This window comes from Bison bison, unplaced genomic scaffold, assembly GCF_000754665.1.
Source record: "Bison bison bison isolate TAMUID 2011002044 unplaced genomic scaffold, Bison_UMD1.0 scf7180017864525, whole genome shotgun sequence".
NCBI classification, from domain to species: Eukaryota; Metazoa; Chordata; class Mammalia; order Artiodactyla; family Bovidae; genus Bison; species Bison bison.
In genome coordinates, this window is record NW_011495076.1 from 5,924,842 (window position 1) to 5,930,879 (window position 6,038).

Here is a 6,038-nt window from a genome sequence, read left to right on the forward strand (position 1 = left end):
GGAGGGTTCAGGGTGGGGAACACATGTATACCTGTGGCAGATTCATTTTGATATATGGCAAAACCAATACAATATTGTAAAGTTAAAAAATAAAATTAAATTTAAAAAAAAGAAAAGAAATACTGTCCCACCTACTGGATGAGTAGCAGGAGTTAGGTGTGAGATTGGGTAAGGTGCTTCCACAGACAGTATACAGAACAATGTGAATTTAGTGCTCACGGAGAGAGGTGGGAAACAAGGAGAAAAAAATCCAGTATATGGTCCTTAACTGATGATGATGGTTTGACTCAGGATTTTTTTGAGTATATGATGGTGTGAAAGTGAGATGTGTTCAGTAGAAACAATACTTCCAATTTTGATTTTTCCCAGGCTAGCAATATACAATATGATACTGATACTCTCTTGTAATGTGACACAATGAACTGCAGCATGCCAGGCCTCCCTGTCCATCACCAACTCCTGGAGTTTACCCAAACTCATGACCATTGAATCGGTGATGCCATCTAACCATCTCATCTTCTGCCATCCCCTTCTCCTGCCTTCAATCTTTCCCAACATCAGTGTCTTTTCAAAAGAGTCACTTCACATCAGGTGGCCAAAATATTGGAGTTTCAGCTTCAACATTAGTCCTTCCAATGAACACCCAGGACTGATTTCCTTTAGGATGGACTGGTTGGATCTCCTTGAAGTCCAAGGGACTCTCAAGAGTCTTCTCCAACACCACAGTTCAAAAGCATCAATTCTTCTGTGCTCAGCTTTCTTTATGGTCCAACTCTCACATCCATACATGACTACTGGAAAAACCATAGCCTTGACTAGATGGACATTTGTTGACAAAATAATGTCTCTGCTTTTTAATATGCTGTCTAGGTTGGTCATAACTTTCCTTCCAAGGACTAAGCGTCTGTTAATTTCATGGCTGCAATCACCATCTTCAGCAACCTTGGAGCCCCCAAAAATAAAGTCAGCCACTGTTTCCACTATTTTCCCATCTATTTGCCGTGAAGTGATGGGACCAGATGCCATGATCTTTGTTTTCTGAATCTTGAGCTTTAAGCCAACTTTTTCACTCTCCACCTTCACTTTCATCAAGAGGCTCTTTAGTTCTTCACTTTCTGCCCTAAGGGTGGTGTCATCTGCATATCTGAGGTTATTGATATTTCTCCCAGCAATCTTGATTCCAGCTTGTGCTTCATCCAGCCCAGCATTTCAACTGGTATTGTACCCATTCCATTTTATCACATCAGGAGGCACAAAATATTAGTTAATCCCATTGTTGTCATGTGAAGTTTGATCATTTGATTAAGGTGATGTTGATCAGGTTTCTCTATTGTAAATCAGTCATTTTCCTTTTGTAACTAAAAAGTAATTGAGGGGATGATATTTTGAAACATGTAAATGCCCCATATGTTAATAACATATCTCACTGCTCTCTGGAGGAAGATGGTTTCTAAAGCATCTAAAATAATTTTAACAGCATTTCTCATGATGTACTCTGCATACAAGTTAAATAAGCAGGTGACAATGTACAGCCTTGATGTACTCCTTTTCCTATTTGGAACCAGTCTGTTGTTCCATGTCCAGTTCTAACTGTTGCTTCCTGACCTGCATACAGGCTTCTCAAGAGGCAGGTCAGGTGATCCAGTATTCCCATCTCTCTCAGAATTTTCCACAGTTTATTGTGATCCGCATAGTCAAGGGCTTTGGCATAGTCAATAAAGCAGAAATAGATGTTTTCCTGGAACTCTCTTGCTTTTTTGATTGTACTTTATTTTTTAAAACTTTATTTTATTGTTTATATATTATTTATTTGGCTGTGCTGGATCTTGGTTGCGGTATGCGGGCTTCAGTAATTGCAGCAGGTAGGCTTAGTTGCTCCAAGACAGGTGGGATCTTAGTTCCCTGACCAGGGATTTAACCCATGTCTCCTGCATTGCAAGGCAGATTCTTAACCACTGGACATCAGGGAAGACCCCCTTGTACTTTAAACCTGTTCCATCTGAAATTAGACATCTCTTTAAGGAGGCTTTGATGTCTTTTACCAAGGAATGCTGTTTAGAAACCAAGACCAGGTGGAGATGTGCTGCTTGCTCCTGGTGGTGTCAATCTATGCCATTTCAGGGGATGGACATAAAAAGCCCACACCACAGGCATCCTTCTCACCTTCCTGCATTCCAAATTTATGTCTCTCTTATTCCATAGTGAATGCTCTGTCTCCCAGTAACAACGTTTACACTACCCTATAATACATACAAAAAGGTAGTTTTAAGTTCACTATAAATAATACCTACAACAAATTTATTCAGTAAAAATCGAGATTTCTTTATAATTATTTCGGTCTTTAAAATAATTCCAGTATATTAGCAAAGTCCTGTGTTCAAAAAAAGCTTGCTTGAATCTAGTCTGTATCCTCCCCAATACAGTTATGTTTCCTTTCGATATATGGTTAAGCCCATTTGTTTCTATTTGTATTCAATTTTAGAGTTCACTTTTGTTATCCTTTTTGATTCAGCTTTATTTGTGAATAAACATTTAAATGGTTCAGAAGGTATGGCATGCAGAATATGCCCCCACACACACCAAAGACGTACACACACCAGTCCCCCAGACATGGTGAATATGGGATATGTCAGGACAAAATGGAAATTAAAGTTACTAATCAGTTGATCTGAGGATAAGAAGACTATCCTATATGAGCCCATGGACATGTGTAATCACAAAGGTCTTAAATGTAGACCAGCTAGGTAGAAGGATCAGATTCAAAGAGAGATTTGAGGATGCGGATGTCAAACAGGGCCATGAGCCAAGGAATGCAGATGGACTCTGTAAGCTGGCAAGGAAACAAATTATCCCCTAGAGCTTCCAGAATGAAGCCAGCCCTGCTGACACCTGAATTTTAGCCCAGTGAGACCCATTTTGGACTTCTGACCTCCAGAACTGTAAAATTATACACTCATGTTGTCTTAAGCCACTAAACTTGTGATTTATTACAGCAGCAATAGGAAACTAATAAACTAACAAAAATGCACACAGAGAAATTCCAGTATCTGCTACCTTACCTCTCTAGTAGGATAACTATATTAATTTCTGGCTTATCCTTCTTTTCCAGTAAAGAAAACAAAATACACATATTTATCAGTTTTTATCTATCTGTGTATATCTATATTTTTATGTGTACATATTGTGTCTATATATATTATGTGTACATATTTTTATACACACACACACACATTATTTCCCTATTTCTCATACTGAAGGTAGCTACTGTTATGCATATTCCCTTTTGATGGTACTTTTATTCTTAACAGCACATCCTGGAAACCACTTCCTATCATTTCATAGAAATAGAGCCTGTGGTTTTTACAAAAGCTCTACCCCCACACCCAGGCAATCCTGATTAACCCCAGGAGAAATCTAGATCTGGGTTTTCCACTTGGCTTCACACCAAGAAAAGGTAAACCTAACCAACTCTAAAGACTTTTAAGTATATTTGGAACATCCTAAGTAACCATTCTAACCAAATTAACTGCAGAAGCCTAGCTCTAAATGGTCTGCCACACTGCCGTTCTTATCTATTTTTGTTCTTGTCTGGGCTCAGCTAAGCTAGAGAACAGCTGGTCTCCATCCCCTCCACAGTAACCCTTTTTAGATTTGATAGCTGCTGCTCGGTTGTCCCTCAAGCCTTTATTTGCTTTTCCAACTTGTTTAACTTTTTTCCTAAGGTTTGATCTGCCAGTCTTTTAACTTGGCTGAACTCTTGCCAACATATTTGCCTGATTTCCTAGTTTTGGAGCTCAGTTTTAACTTAGTGATTCAGTTTTTTTTTTTTTTCCTTTTAAGTCATTCATTTTACCAAAACCTATTATAATTGTATTCCATTTATTAAAGATGTTACTCTCACTTCCTGAAAAAAATGATTCATCTTCATAATTATAAATAATGGTGAAAATTCCCACAGATGGATAATGTCAGTATCATTTTCAAACATGGTATGTGAATGCAGAATATATGTTTTTTAAAGACTGTGATTAATATAGAAAGTGCCTAGTCACTCTCTTAGCTATCTTGTCATACGATCTTTTTTTATTGGTATGTACATAGACATGCAAAGAACACAGTGAATTTAAAAGGGCATAAAAATCCAGAAATACATTAAACTTATAAAAATTATAAGTCCTTTTCAGGTGCAGCTTTGGTGTCCACACATACTGTGTTAGGGGTGGTCCTCCAGAGAAACAACTAATAAGATGTGTGTATATATAGAAACAGAATTAAGAAATTAGCTCACACAGTTATGGAGGTTGGCACATCCAAAATCTGATGCAGAAGACCAGTAGGCTAGGGGCTCAGGAAAGAGTTGAGGTTCAAAGGTAATCTGCTGGTAAATTCTTCCCTGGTTGAGGGAATGCCAGCCCTTTGTTCTCTGCAGGCCTTCAACTGACTGATCTCCAATATGTGAGTGTGACTTATTTAACCTGCTTTCAAAGTCCACCATTTAAATGTAAATTATATCCAAAATGACTCTCATAGAAACATCCAGAATGATGTTTGACCAAATATCTGGGCACTTGGGCCCAGCCAAGTTGACACACAAAATTAACCATTACACCTGACAACTACAGTCACACCTGATAAACATGTCCTCTGTGCTTCCTCACGGTCACGCACACAGTGCTGACTATACTCAGGGCAGGGTTCCGAACGATCCTACATATGGCCTCATTTAATCTCTTAATAACCCTGATGCAGGTACTACTATTGTCTCTACTTCATAGTCGAGGAAACCTCGGTCCAACCACAGTTTTTGGATATATGCCTTCTGGCTCCGAGAACTCTACAACAGGATTACAATATAATTTATCACACAATATCATTTATCATACAAATGAGAGACTTCTGACAGCCAATGGGGGCACTTTTTAAATTAAGTCAGGATAAAAATTTGTTCAGGACCTTCAGGGACAAATCAAGATATGATTACCCTAATCATACTTCTTGATATTGCTGAGTCCCACATACTTTCCTGTAATAAGTAGATTTATTAAAAAGAAATGCACATTATGGACTGAATTGTGTTCCCCCAAATTGCTATGTTGAAGCTCTAACCCCAAACACCTCAGAATGTGACCATATTTGGAGATAGGGCCTTGGCCCTAACCCGATCTGATGGTATGATTGCAAGAAAAGGAGATTAAGACACACAAAGAGATAACAGAGTTGCATGTGGACAAAGGAAAGACTATGTGGGGACATAGCAGAAGGATAGCCACTTGCATGCTAATGAGAGAGACCTTGGAAGAAACCAGACCCACCAACACTATGATCTTGGACTTCTAGGCTCCAGAACTGTGAGAAATTTTGTTGCTTAAACCCTGCAGTCTGTGGCATTTTGTTATGGCAGCCCTACCAAACCAATACAGACATAAATAAAAGAAACATTGCTGAAAGCCAGTTCCTGAGATAGCCCAATATTCACCCAAAATAGGGGAACTAAGGAGAATGAGAAAAAGGGGGGAAAAAAAAGTCTGTTATTTAGGGGAGACAGAGAGAGATGTTTATGCATACATAATTTTTTTCAATAGCTTAAATACTCTGACCGACCAACCTAATATTTTATTGGTACCTGATTCTCCTGTCTCTTTGCTCTTTCGTGACCCTATGTAGATGTGTCTCCTCCAATAGATTCACAATATTCTTAGGCTAGAGGAATTCACTTTTATAGTAAATTTTAAAACAGAGCACTAAAACTATATTAAATAAAACATTATAAACCCTTAGCAGATTATTGTATTTTTAGTATCTACTGAATGAGAAAATAGGTCCATTTACATGTATTAAGGAGCATTTACAAAACTCTGTTGCCTAAAGATGGAGAATCAAGGATCTAGAATAACAAACAAACAAGTTTGACTGTGTACCCCACCAGCAAAAATACTTGTATTCACATACTTAAAATTATCCATATAATATGTAAATATAAAATATATAAAATTATATCAAAATAATCTATACATATATTAGTATTAACACTCTATAAA

At 37.8% G+C, this 6,038-nt stretch overlaps 1 protein-coding gene across 1 annotated transcript in view; it reads right to left on the minus strand.

Moving 5' to 3' along the window:
• Positions 1-6,038, minus strand: part of IMMP2L (IMP2 inner mitochondrial membrane peptidase-like (S. cerevisiae)) — a 960,253-nt gene that overhangs the window by 1,138 nt on the left and 953,077 nt on the right. The window lies entirely within an intron of this gene.